The sequence below is a fragment of the Mustela lutreola genome, chromosome 16, assembly GCF_030435805.1.
Source record: "Mustela lutreola isolate mMusLut2 chromosome 16, mMusLut2.pri, whole genome shotgun sequence".
Classification (NCBI taxonomy): Eukaryota; Metazoa; Chordata; class Mammalia; order Carnivora; family Mustelidae; genus Mustela; species Mustela lutreola.
This window is the reverse complement of record NC_081305.1, coordinates 5,847,817-5,863,159: the sequence shown is the minus strand read 5'-3', so window position 1 is coordinate 5,863,159 and position 15,343 is coordinate 5,847,817.

The following is a 15,343-nucleotide window of genomic DNA, read 5'->3' as shown; positions in this document are numbered from 1 at the left end:
TACAACATTTTGAATATAATAAAGACCATTTAATTGTATCCTTTAAAATGGTAAAGACTTGGGGTGCCTGGGGGGGCTCATGATCTCAGGGTCCTGGAATTGAGCCCCTGTCAGGCTCTCTGCTCAGCAGGGAGCCTGCTTTCCCCCTCTCTCTCTGTCAGCCTCTCTGCCTACCTGTGATATCTCTCTCCCTGTCAAATAAATAAATAAAATCTTTTAAAAAAATTAAAATGGCAAAGACTGTATGGTGACTAACATAACGTAATTAAAAATAAGTAAATAAAAAAATAAACCCTGAAAAATAAAATGGTGAATTTTATGGCATATGAATTACATCACAAAAAATAATATAGGAAAGAAAATGACTTTTTATTTCTGATTTTAAAATTAATCATTAAACCAAACAAATCTATAGATATTTGAAGCTGACCAGCTTGACTTTTGAAGATTCTCTTCTCCAAAAGAGAAAGAGCTCTGATTTCTTTAGCCATCTGTCTTATGATGTGATTTTGATTCCTGGCCTGAACTGATTTCTTACCCAAATGCCCCAGGTTGACATTGCTATTTTTATGATATCCCTCTCCAAATCAAAACACTGTTCCAAATGCAGACTCACGGGGCTAGAGTAGAATAAAACCTGCCTCTGTCTCCCTAAAGTCATTATACGATTACCCTACATTGTTGGTATTCATGGGTTGAACACTCTCAATTTTGACTGATTACAGTCTGTGATTCATTAATTTTTTCCCGAGAAACATTAAAAGAGCAGATTTTGTTGTTCTTTCAGAAAAGGTGATTTGAGTGCTTAAAATTAAAAATGTTAAAAAGAACAAAATGTTATACTTTTGTAGATTGCAAAAGGAAAAAAATGTGCAGTTCTTACCTCTTTCACAACACATGCCATGGCTGTGATATTGCATCTCCTTCTACAGAGTTTATGTTACCATCTCTTAAATTTGCTTTGGTCTTATAATTTGTTGGGCCAGTAGAGTGTGGCCACTGTGACAGTGCACCAGTTTGGAGCATAGTCCTCAAGAGCTTCATGCTCTGGCTGCTTTTGCTGTCTTGGCTGCTCTGAGAACAAACTGGAGCTTGCCTGCTGGAGGGTGAGATACGGGTCACCCAGTTGCCCACATTGTTGTACAGCTGGCGGGCAGCCAATCCTCTAAAGTGCATCCTCCAGCCCGACCAGTAGCTGGCTGCGGATGCAAGACACCCCAGCGGAGATCCGAAGAACCATCCCGGGGACCTCAGACCTAAGTGCCAGTCTATAGACGTGTGAACTAAACTCACAAGTGTTGTTTTAATCTACTGGTTTTGGGGAGAGTTTATTATACAACAAAACCTAAATGAGGTGTTTCATTTTTGGCCGGGACATAGGAAAATGTGAAAGACCGTCACCTCAACAACACAACTACGAGTCACTAAGCCAGCAAGAGCAACAGATTCATGCGTTTCTTTAAAGTTGCCAGAGAGCTGTGGATGCAAAGTGATCTAGCTCAAAAGTCAAATAAAGGAGAGGCATTTGCAACACTAGAAAATACCCAATTTATCCAAATTAATGGAGGAAAAGAAAAAAAGAACAGGCGGAGTAAATGGAGTAAGTGGAAAACACACACCAAATTGTCGGACTTAAACATAACCTCACCAGCAATCGCATCAAGTATAAATGAACAAAACATTTCATGTACGTGACAGAATTGTCAGATTAGATAAAAATGTAAGACCTAACTATATGTCATTTGTGAAACATTTTAAATACGAAGACACACATTAAAGGCCAAGGATGGGAGAAGATAGACCAGGTTAACATTAAGTTTAAGAAAGCAGATGTGGCTATATAAATATTAGACAAAGTGGACGTCAATTTTGGAGGGAGGAACTATTCCTAGAAAGAGTGTTTAACATAAAATAAAATTTACAGGACTTGCAAAAGATGGGAAAATGTGTCAACAGGGGCCACTCAGATATTAAAATTTTCAGGTAACAACTTTAAAATAACAATTTAGTACAAATGTATAGAAAATGAGTCAGCAGAAAATCTATAGCAATGAGTCATTTCAATAAATGAATAAAATGATGGGGAATTTCCAAAGAGATTTGGGACCTATAAAAAAGAATCCAGTGGAAATCCTAGAATTGAAAAATGCAATGTCAGTAATAAAAACTTCATGTAAACAGAAGCTACAAGAAAATCCCCCCACCCCAAAAAGGAAATTAACAGAACTGCTCAGAGAACATCATGTAGGATAAATTAAAACAACAAAACATCTTTCTAAGATATTATAGTCAAACTGGCAAAAATGAAAGTTAAAGAGGAAATATTAAGATCAGACATGAAAAATACATGTACATTAGATACCTGGGAATAATGCAAGAATTAAAGCTGATTCCTTATCAGAAACAGCGGAGACCAGAAGACACTGGAATGGTATCTTTCAAGGGCTGAAGTAAAAACAAAACTCTCTCTATAGAATCCTGTATCCTGAGTAAATATACGTTAAAGACAAGGGCAAAATAAAGACATTTTTAAGTGAAGGAAAGCTGGATGAATTTGTTCCTGCAGAAATGCACTGTAAGAAATGCTCCAGAAAGTTCTTCAAGCCAGAGAGAAACGATACAAGATAGGAACTCAGGTCTACAGTAAAGACTGAAGAGCACGAGAAAGGGTAAAGATGTAGGCAGCCTGAAAATCTAATTTTTAGAAGAAAATTTTTATGCACACTAAATATATAGCTAAGCTTTAAAAGACTCCTGACTGTTTGAAACAAACATTATAGCCATGTGTTGTGAGGTCTATAATAGAGATAGGAGAAAAAGATACGTGAATATTGGCACAAAGGACGGGCAGGGATAAGTGGAATCATGCTGTCGTAGGAGTACTCTGTTGTTAATGAAGTCCTAGAGTATTATTTTAGGCTAGACTATAAGAAGTTAAACTTATATGGTATAAACTCCAGAGCTGTTCTGTTCAACACACTACCCACCAGCCACATGTGGCTACTAAGTAAGCCCTTGAAATATGGCTAGTGAAGCTAAGGAAGTAAATTTGCAATTTTAATTATTAAAATTTAAATGAGAAACTAAGTGGCATCCACATTCTTCCATGAAACACCACTTTATTGTTCTTGTAGAATTACCTTTCACTTTAAGTGTTGGGACATGCTGTAGGTATAAAATTGAGATCAGATTTCAAAGACTTGGTATGAATGTAATTTTGGAATGTAAAATATCTCAGTACTTTTACTTGTTACATGTTGAAGTGATGATATTTTGGGTATGTTGGATTAAGTAAAATATATTGTTAAATTAATTTCACCTTTAAAAATTTTGTTAACGTAACAAGTGGAAAAATGAGATATTCTGTCAATATTACACATGTAATATGTAATATACTTTGTATTTCTATTAGTGCTACTCTAGAGAAATTACTAAAAATAAAAGTGATGAAGCTCAAAAGTCAAATAAAGGAGAGGCATTTGCAATACAGAAAAATACATAATTTACCCAAATTAATGGAGGAAAAGAAGAAAAAAGGAACAGATGGAGTAAATGGAAAACACATACCAAAATGATGGGCTTAAGCATAACCTCACCAGTAATCGCATCAAGTGTTAATGAACAAAACACTTCCTGTACATGGCAGAATTGTCAGGTTAGATAAAAACCTAAGACCTAAGTATATGCCGTTTGTGGAACATTTTAAACATAAAGACACGCATTGAAGGCAAAAGGATGAGAAAATATACCAGGTTAACATTAAGTTTAAGAAAGCAGATGTGACTATATAAATATTAGACAAAGTGGACATCAAGATAAAGGAGTAATACAGCGATAAAGAAGAATATTTCATATTAATTAAATTGTCACTTTGTCAGGAATTACTCAGTAGTCTAATATGGTTTATGCCTCTATTAAAAGAGCTTCAATATATATGAAACAAAAAATGACATACCGATGTGATAAATGGAAAAATCCAGAATTGTACTGGGATATTTTATTAGTGTTCTTTCAGTAATTAATAGAAAAATAGCATGAATTAACCTCATAAATGTAGTAGAAGTGATGTGGAATGCATAGCGATGGAATTTGCAAATTGGGATGTTCTCAAAAGTCATCAGCCAGTAACCCTAAAAAATTCCAAGGACCTATTCTGTTAATGTGAATAAAATTTGTTTTTAGCTATTGTGGTAGCTACATAGTGATTTTAAGCGTATAGCATCAGCTAATAGTTTTAATTTCTTTTCCTATGTGCTCTCTAAAGCCACATTTGCATAATTTATACTGGGAAAGAGAGTTTGGAGAGAACCAATCCTGTCATTACTATTAGCAATTTGGATTATACTTTTCCTGACTATTGTCTATGTATTTAAATATAGATATCTAGAAATAATTTGTAAATATAATTCCTCAATATCCTTTAAAAAATATTTTAGGGTATCTTAGAGGTCTTTTTATGTCCGTGTATAAAAGATATACATTATTCTTTTAACCTTGTACATAGTATGTCCTAATATGGTTGTTTTATACTCTACTTAGCAGTTAATCTCTTACTATACCTTTGATTATTTCCAAATTTTCACAATAACAAACAATGTTCCAATGAAAATCCAGTTCTCACTTTTCACAGGTATGTGAATTTTTCCCTAGGGTTCATACTCAGGAACGCCAAGGGATATATGCATTCTAAAGTTTCTTAGATACACCCACATTTTTCATAAAACTAAGTAACAATTGGGGCGCCTGGGTGGCTCAGTGGGTTAAGCCGCTGCCTTCGGCTCAGGTCATGATCTCAGGGTCCTGGGATCGAGTCCCGCATCGGGCTCTCTGCTCAGGGGGGAGCCTGCTTCTCTCTCTCTCTCTCTCTGCCAGCCTACCTACCTATGATCTCTCTCTGTCAAATGAATAAATAAAATCTTTAAAAAAAAAAAAAAACTAAGTAACAATTTCCCCCTCTACAAACAGAATGTGAGAATATTTGCATTTTCCCAACCATATAATGATTTGGGGCATTTTCCCACGTATTTATGGACCAGTGCATGCTGTTCTCTATGAAATACTTGCTTATATCTTTTGCTTGGTTTTCAATTGAGCTGCTTGCCTTTTTCTTACTCTTTTGAGAGAAATTTTTAAATATGTGTGTTTAGATAATAATCTTTTGCTGTGTGTGGCAAATATTTTCTCCTTGCCTGTCTCTTGACCTGAACTTGCTTATCAGAAATTTCTTGTTGGTGATATCTTTATCATTCTGAGTCTCTGCAGCTTTCTCTTTCAATGACTGCTTACAGGTATTTCTTGTGCCACACATGGGTTTCTCTGGGCATTCCCTTGCATCTTTGGACATGTGTTAGGGGCAAATTTTTGCGGACATGAGTCAGCATTTCTGTAGTTAGTATACTTTAATCGGAACAATTGGCTTAACTCAGTCCTGGTGACATCTGCTGGATGCTGGCTGGTTGGTTACATCTCCTGTTGAATGTGATGGCTGTGGATTCCCTTCCCTGCGCCAGAGGGTTGGGTAAGCAGTCAACTTAGCTCTAACTTATCCTTAAATACCAGTAGTTGATGTTGGATCCATGGTGTGGGCAACTTGGCTCTCTCACTGACTATAGATCGTTTTTTTCTGATCATGTCCTACCATAAATGGATCCTTCCTGAAGAAGGGGCTGGCAGGACTTGAAATCTTGGAATATTTTTTTGGCTTTGGTGATAGACCAAGTAATGAGACTTTAAGGCTAAGTGGTCTTTTTGCAATTATTTTCAAACTGGGGCCTATAGAGCACTGTAACACACACACACACACACACACACACACACACACACACAACTGTTTGGTTAAGTAGAAATCTGGAAAGTGGGACAGAATCTCAAGTATGTGACTGTTCAAGTTCTCAGGTGGTTCATGAGCACATTCTCAGGATAAAAGCAGAACAACGCAGGAGTGGAGTAGAAGCCCTCCTCTTCTCTCCTGCCCCTCTCTCCAGAGGTAACCACAGATCAAAGTTGTCTTATATCTTTCCAGACACGCAAGAGGTGCTCTTTAGCCAGTGCCCACATTGTACCCATTGTCTTGTACCTTCATTTCCCCTACTTCTTTTTTTTAACATGCCCTTCCATGAATGATATATCTTTCTATGCATTAGATCTTCTCCCTGCCTTCAAAGAGATGAGTTTAGTTAGGGAACCAGCCTGCGCAGTGTCACATCCTGTAGTGTGCTCAAAGTACAGAGGAGGTAAGGATATATAACCTTGAGCTGAGAAGAGATGTGAACAGTGAAGGTGTCCTGGAGCAACAGATGTCCTGGAGCAGCTGATGTCCAAGGGGACCACTGATAGATGTGCAGGAAGTGGATGTGGAAGGCTGGTAATGAACCTCCGTAAGATATCCAGGTCCTAACCTCCTGGACAATGAGAGGATATTATCTTATATAGCAAAAGGGGCTTGCAGATGTGATTGCGCTAAGGATTTTGAGATGAGGAGATCATCCTGGATTATCCTGGCAGGCCCTAAATGCAAGCACAAGTGTCCTTGCAAGAATGAGTTATAGGGAGATTTCAGACACCAGAAGAAGGCTATGTGAGCAATGAAGCAAAATGTTTGGCTGCTTTGAAGAGGAAGAAGGGACCAGGGGGCAAGGAATGCAAGGAATGTAGCTCTAGAAGCTGGAAAAGGCAACCAAATGGATTCTCCCTTAGAGACTCTGGAGGGAGCATGGCCCTGCTGACTTGTTGGTTTCAGCCCAGGGAAACCAACTGGAGCTCTGGCCTCCAGAACTGTTAGAAAATACACTGTGTTGTTTTAAACCACAAAGTTTGTGGTACGTCAGCTGTGGCAAAAGGAAAGTAATACAGTAACCAAATAGAGAAACACATTAGAAAGAGAGAACAGCTTGTAAGCGTTCTGGCAAAAGCTCAAGATCTGCTCTTTAAAGCATGTTGGGGAAAAGTGAAGGTATAAAGAAAAGAGAATTTACACAGGACATGTAAGTAGAAGACAGATCATACAGGATCAGGAAGGCACTTTCAGGAGGTTGATTTTTTATATTGAGGGAAAGAGAGAACTGGAGAGGACCTTTGAGCATTTAAAAGCAGATTTTAGTGTTGAGAAGATTACCACTGGACTCTTTTCCTTGCTCTTAGAAAAGAAACAGAATTTGGTTGCCTAGAAAACAACTCTTAGTCTTCTTACCTTTTTATTTCCATAAACGTTCTTCCCTCTCATCTAAAACTCTCTATCCTGTAAAGAGCTGAACTCTCTTCTCAGACAAACCTATACGCCGTATCTTCTAGGCTATAAGCAGATCATTTCTTCTTGGGCTTCTGAGGGGGCTCTTTGAGTTACTATAAGAAAAGGGAGCTCACCTGAGCTGGGCTATGGCCCAGAGCAGGCTGGAAGGAGGAGACAGAGTTGAAAGCATTTTACTTTGTGAAATCGAAACCAGCAGTGTCTTGGGGCCAGCTGCTGATGGAGGACAAAGGGGTAGAGAGGCCAGTCTCTGTTCCCAAGGCCTGAAGGGTGGCAATCTATCATTGGTGCTCAGATTCCTTTTCAGGGCTGAGGTCATTAATAGAAAAAAAAAAAAAAACCACTTCAGGTATCCTGGTTCTGTAAGGATTGCAGTTTTTCCCTCTAGCAAATTTCTAAATCTCTCTAATGATTAAAGCAGACAGTCAGCAAACCACTCAGTAGGGGAGAAAATAAAGATAGCCTTCAGGGTTAGGTAGAGGAACAAAACTACACCTGAGCCTCCTTTTAACAGTGGCTGTTGACTGGTAGAGATAAGACTGCAGGAGATGGGAGAGTTTCTATTACTGGAGCTGTTCTCTCCAAAGGAGAGGAGTTGAAATGAAAATGAATAAAAAATAAATGAAAAATAGCCCTGTTTAGAGCTATTATTGGGATGAAGAGGTCAGTGGGCTCCCCATGCCTTCCAGCAACTCCATCTTATTTTGCCATGATCACCATGACGCACAGCGAATATTATCCTCAATGGGGAAAAGCTGACAGCCTTCCCTTTGAGATCAGGAACACAAGGATGCCCACTCTCAACACTCTTTTTCAGCATAGTACTAGAAGTCCCAGCAACAGCAATCAGACAGCAAAGAGAAATAAAAGGTATCCAAACTGGCAATGAAGAAGTCAACCTCTCTCTCTTTGCAGATGACATGATACTTTATATGGAAAACCCAAAAGACCCCACCCCCAAACTACTAAAACTCCTACAGCAATTCAGTAATGTGGCAGGATACAAAATCAATGTACAGAAATCAATGGCTTTCTTATACACTAACAATGAAAGTATGGAAAGGAAAATGAGAGAATTGATTCCATTTACTATAGCATCAAGAACCATAACTTAACCGGGAATAAACCTAACCAAAGAGGTAAAGGATCCGTATTCAAAGAACTCGAGAACACTCATGAAAGAAATTGAAGAAGACACCAAAAAAATGGAAGACCATTCCATGCTTATGGATCAGAAGAATAAACATTGTTAAAATGTCTATACTGCCAGAGCAATCTATACTTTCAATGCCATTCCAATCAAAATTCCACTGGCATTTTTCAAAGAGCTCGAACAAACAGTCCTAAAATTTGTACGGAACCAGAAGAGATCCCAAATTGCTAAGGAAATGTTGAAAAAGAAAAGCAAAACTGGGACGTCACATTGTCTGATTTCAAGCTCTACTACAAAGCTGTGATCACCAAGACAGCATGGTACTGGCACAAAAACAGACACAAAGACCCTGGAACAGAGTAAAGAGCCCAGATAGGGACCCTCAAGTTTATGGTCAAATAATCTTCGACAAAGCAGGAAAAAATATACAGTGGAAAAAAGACAGTCTCTTCAATAAATGGTGCTGGGAAAATTGGACAGCTGTGTGTAGAAGAATGAAACTCTAGCATTCTTTTCCACCATACACAAAGATAAACTCAAAATGGATAAAAGACCTCAACGTGAGGCAGGAATCCATTAGAATCCTACAGGAGAACATAGGCAGTAACCTCCTTGACATTGGTCACAGCAACTTCTTTCAGGATATGTCTCTAAAGGCAAAAGAAACAAAAGCAAAAATGAACTTTTGGGACTTCATCAAGATCAAAAGCTTTTGCACAGCAAAGGAAACAGTCAACAAAACAAAGAGGCAACCCATGGAATGGGAGAAGATATTTGCAAGTGACAGTACAGACAAAAGGCTGATATCCAAGATCCATAAAGAACTCCTCAAACTCAAAACACATAAAACAGATAATCATGTCAAAAACTGGGCGGAAGACATAAACAGACACTTCTCCAAAGAAGACATACAAATGGCTGACAGACACATGAAAAAATGTTCATTATCACTAGCCATCAGGAAGATTCAAATCAAAACCACATTGAGATACCACCTTACACCAGTTAGAATGGCCAAAATCAATAAGACAGTAAACAATATGTGTTGGAGAGGATGTGGAGAAAGGGGAACTCTCTTACACTGTTGGTGGGAATGCAAGTTGTTGCAGCCAATTTGTAGAATAGCATGGAGATTCTTTAAGAAATTAAAAATAGAGCTTCCCTATGACCCTGCAATTGCACTCCTGGGTATTTACCCCAAAGATACAGATGTCGTGAAAAGAAGGGCCATCTGTACCCCAATGTTCATAGCAGCAATGGCCACAGTCACCAAACTGTGGAAAGAACCAAGATGCCCTTCAACAGACGAATGGATAAGGAAGATGTGGTCCATATACACTATGGAGTATTATGCCTCCATCAGAAAGGATGAATACCCAACATTTATATCAACATGCATGGGACTCGAAGAGATTATGCTGAGTGAAATAAGTCAAGCAGAGAGAGTCAATTATCATATGGTTTCACTTATTTGTGGAGCATGAGGAATAACACGGAGGACCTGGGGAGATGGAGAGGAGAAGTGAGTTGGGGGAAATTGGAGGGGGAGAAGGACCATGAGAGATTGTGGACTCTGAGGAACAAACTGAGCATTTTGAAAGGGAGGGGGGTGGGCTGTTGGGTGAGACTGGTGGTGGGTACTATGGAGGGCACGTATTGCACGGAGCACTTGGTGTAGTGCAGAATGAATTCTGGAAAAATGAAAAAAAAAAAACCAGCGTGGGGGAGTAAGCATCAACTTCCAGTCCAAAGAGCAACAGCCCAGGAGGTGAGAATGCTGTTTATTATTATTGTGTTGGACAGAGATTGGTTCTGCCCATTCAAGATCACCGCCCATTTCCTCTGGAAATAGCACACCAGTTTTTCTTGGGGAGGCATCCTTTCCTCAATCCCAGTTTGTGTGTGGTTTGACTGGTTGGCCTCACCACCTCTAGATCTCACTGTGGGCTTGAAATTGAAGCCAGGCCATTGGGATACGCTGTCCCTCAGGCCTAGAGAATGGCTCAAGAACGGGCAAGTGATTTGAAGTGATCCAAATGAGACCATCCATCTTTTGGGCTGAAACTATTAGGAATCTTCTGCTGGAATTACTGAAAGGATAGGATGTGAATTTTGAGCAGTTGACAGCTATCTTGCCCCAACAAAGAGAGAGCTTGGCTGAGAATAGAACAAGATCCTAGAAAGAGGAGAAAAGTTTGAGATTCTAGACGAGATCATCTGAGCACTGAGCTCTAGCTGTGCAGAAACCTGAGACCCCAATAATCTCTATGTTGTTTAAGCTACTTTCAGATGAATTTCTATTCTCACCAATTGAAATAAACTAATTTCACATTTATTTTCACACCATTAGGATTATTAGCTTTCGTTTATTGAGGGGCTACTATGTTACAGCCTGTACTAAGCACTTTGGTTTAAAAAAAGATAATTAAGGGATGTCTTGATTTAGAGGAACCCTAGAACCATCTCATTGGGGCATTCTTGCCCAGGATTTGTGGACTCGTGGATATTCCCTTCTTATTTCAGAGCTTTTTAGACTCTGGCTTTTATGCAGAACCTTGAGTACTATATTTTTTTCCCCTGGAAAGGGGGTTTATAACTCTTATGCAATCCTCATATGGTTTGTGGCCCTAGATCCTCTTCTCTAAACCACATAGAATCTTTCCTCTTATCATAGGAAGATTAGATTACAGCCCTATTCCTTCACTGAATGAGTTTGGGGATATTGATTTGCTACTTCTCCAAACACAGGACAAGAACATGTAGAACTGAACGTGTGGTTCTCTTGAAGTTTTACAAATGTAAAAGAAGGTGCCCTAAGTCAATTTCTCTTTTTTGGTGGCAGCTTTGGGCTTTGTCCTGATACCAATCCCCATTCCCAACTTCTTTGAGACTCAATTTTCTCCCACAAAAAAGAGAGGTTTAAAACTGCTACCGTGCATGCTTTATAAGGGGATAAGCTGAGGGCAAAACAGTAAAAATGCTCTTGGGCATTCACTGGTTTCCTGGCCCTGCCTCTGCTTACATTCTTCCTTACAAGGTGTTTGCTCCCTTAGTCTGGGATGTCTGCTTGCTTTCCGTATTCTCAGCAGCATCACTGATATCCTGGCTGGCTTGTGTACATGAGAGCCTATTCATTAAGTTACTCTATATAGTTCTTCTTAACAAACACATTAAGGAAACATTCAGAATGTCTCTTGCAGAGCAAATGAACAAAAATAGATGGGCCATCTGATATGTAGGGAGATCTTCTCTTAGCTGGTGGATTTTATTTCCCCTAACACAAGGCTAAGGCCTCCAGAACCAGTTTGTTCATTAATGTATTTATTCATTCTTTTCATTTGTATGAATATTGAGGAATTACTCTGCATTCAGCACCTTGCTGAGAGCGTGGGGGGTATGATGATAAGCAGCGCCAGATTCAGATTCTCAAGAAGCTCACATGCCAGTGATGAGACAGAGCCACCCAAACAAATAATTGAATTCAGTGCAGTGGGAGAGAAGACAGGTGTTAAAAAAGTATGCTGGAAAGACAAAAGAGGAAAGTGACTAAGTTCTTGGATGTTATGTGGGAAGGCTTCAGAGAGGAGGTGACATCTGATCTAGGTTGTAAAAGATGAAGAAGAATTTGCCAGACAGAAGAGGCAAGAGAGTTCCCCTAGGAATGTGGAGGCTTATCTGTGGACTGTGGGGCTGTCAAGACGCAGAGTCTTGCTGGGCTAGGTGCCTGCGGTGCAGTGGGGGTAGACATAGGGACAGCTGGGAGATGGCTGGGCGCTGGCTGCCTAGGAGTGGTCCTGCGTTCTGCAGACCACGATAGTTTCTTTTTATCCCCCCTAAGCAGCCAAGTGATTAAATGTTTTAAGGGTAAAGAAGGAGGAAATATTGGATATAGAAGAAGAAGAAAAAAAAAAAGCAGTAAATCCCAACTCAGGCTACAAATAGAATCCCCAGGGGACCTTTCAAGAAGACCCATGTCTGACCCCTCTTCATACCATTTGAATTGCAACTTCTGGGGATAGGGTCTAAGTGTCTGTTTTGTTTTGTTTTGTGTTTTCAAGTTTCCTAAGTGATTCTGATGAGCAGCTCAGGGTTGAGAATTACTACTTTAGGGCTTCTTAGATGCACTCGAATATGCTGACTGCAGATTACAGGACACCAAAGGCCAGAGATTCTGTTGGAATAGGGCTGTGATTTTAGAAACTAAACTTAATTTTAGAATAGTTTTAGATTTACAGAAAAATTGCAAAGACGGTACAGAGATTTCCCATATACCCTATGCCCAGTTTTTCCCGTTAGTAATATTTTACATTTGTTACAATTAAGGAATTAAAAGTGATCTATTCTTATTAGCCGAAGTCCATACTTTATTCAGATTACCTTATTTCTTAGCTAAAGTCCTTTTTTCTGTCCTAGGACTCCATCCAGGATATTATATTACATTTAGTTGTCCTGTCTCCTTGGCTACTGCAGTTTCTTAGACTTTTCTTGTTTTTGATGAACTTCAGTTTTTAAGAGTACTACTAAGATATTTTGTAGAATATCCCACAACTGAAGTTTGTCTGATGTTTCTCATGATTAGTCTATGGTTAAGTTTGTTGTTGTTGTTGTTGTTTTTGGAAAGCCACAGGTGTATGGTCCCGTTCTCATCATATAGTATGGGGATATATACTATCAATATGACTTATCACTGTGGACGTTGACCTTGATCACGTGGCTGACATCGTATTTGTTGGGTTTCTCCACTCCAGGTCACTCTTTTACCCCTCTTTTCTATACTGTACTCCTTAGAAGTCACTGTGTACAGCCCATACTTACAGAGGGAGGGTTAGGCTCCACCTCCTTGAGGGTAGAATATCTATGTAAATTATTTGGAATTCTTCTTTTTTAAAAAATAGCTTTTTTATTTTTTAATAAACATATAATGTATTATTAGCCCCAGGGGTACAGGTCTGTGAATCGTCAGGCTTACACACTTCACAGCACTCACCATAGCACACACCCTCCCCAATGTCCATAACCCAACCACCCTCATTCCCCCCGGCAACCCTTAGTTTGTTTTGTCTGATTAAGAGTCTCTTATGGGGGCGCCTGGGTGGCTCAGTGGGTTAAGCCACTGCCTTCGGCTCAGGTCATGATCTCAGGGTCCTGGGATCAAGCCCCACATCAGGCTCTCTGCTCAGCGGGAAGCCTGCCTCCCCCTCTCTCTCTGCCTCCCCCTCTCTCTCTCTGCCTGCCTCTCTGCCTACTCGTGATTTCTGTCTGTCAAATAAATAAATAAAATCTTAAAAAAAAAAAAAAGAATGAGAGATTTGAGAAATTAAAAAAAAAAAAAAAGAGTCTCTTATGGTTTGTCTCCCTCCCAATCCCATCTTGTTTCATTTATTCTTTTCCTACCCCCCAAGCCCCCCACGTTGCATCTCCACTTCCTCATTTCAGGGAGATCATATGATAGTTGTCTTTCTATTTGTAATTCTTCTTTATGAGAGGGTTGTCTATGCCTGCCCGCCTGCTATCCTTTCCTTGATGCATATCAAGGGACATGTGGCTGTTCATATCATACATTTGGGTAATGTCTAAAACTACTTTATTTATTTTGTTGCTTCAGTGCTTCAACTTTGGCCACTGGGAGTACCTTTGGTTGACTCTGACTATTTGACTATCTACATCATTGTTTTTTTTGTTTTGTTTTGTTTTGTTTTTGAGTATGTCTTCGCCTTCTGGCTCCACAAGTAGCTCACAGCTCATCTGTGTACACCTGTCTATGTTCTAGAATCAACTATTTCCCCAAGGAGGCCCGTTTTCTTATATTGGAGAATGATGTTAGAAACCAACCAACATCTGAGCACTAGGTTTCCTCATTGCTACTCATTGCTCCTGGAGTGTTGTTGCTTCTAAGAAGGCTGTATTTTGTAAATTTCAATGTTTATATCAGTTTTATTGAGGTATACTTTACACAGTAAGATGCATGCACATTAAGTGTACATTTTAATGAGTCTGGACACATTTCTAAACCCATATGCTCCCACAAGTAGAACTGCCACCGCTCCAACAAAGGTTGAAAACACTCCCATATTCTTGTGCCATTTCCTGTTCACTCTCCACCCCATCTCTCCCTGCCCCAGGTAACTACTGATGTTCTTTCTGTCAATCTAGATTACATTTGTTTTTCCTAGAGTATCATGGAAAGAAACATAGAGTGTGTGCTTTTGTGTCTAGCTTCTTTCCTTTACCATAATGCTTTTGAGATGCATTAATGCCACATTATCAACAGCTCATCGTTTTCATTGCTGAATAATATTCCATTATGCAGCTATCCCGGTTTAGTTTATCCATTTGCCAGTTAATGGACTTCTGGGCTGGGTCCAGTTTTGGACTACTATTGATACATTTAATTACATTTCTACTAGCATTTTGGAGATTCTGAAGCTGATGGCATGAAATACCCTCTCAAGAAGAGTTACAATGTTATTTTGGAAGAGAATCCCTCTGGTCTAGCTCATCACTCTTGTGTAATGTGTTTAGGCTAGCATGGATCCTTAAACCCTGACCCCAAATTGAGACAATGTGACCTTTGTCTTCTGTTAACTCCACTGATTTAGGTGATTTCATCAGACATTTCCCTCAGTCTGAAGCTCTCCACGCTAAGATGTTTCTCAGCTCTTGAAAGTGGTCTTAAGCCCTTCAGGTTTCTTTAACTCTCCCTGTGCCTGAGACTCTGCCTCGAAGTTATCCAGCCAGCCTGAGGATTTCCTTTGTGTTTTTCTTTTTTTCCTCCTCTTCTCTGTGAAAGAAATCATGTCAAGCTAAAGTTATATTTTTCTTTTTCCAAAACAGTGGGCCCCTTTTGTGGTTCACGTTTTATTACTAAACTCAGTGGAAAAATAAACCACATTTACTTGTCAATGTTAAAGAACAGGAATTTACAAGAGCAACAGAATATGATC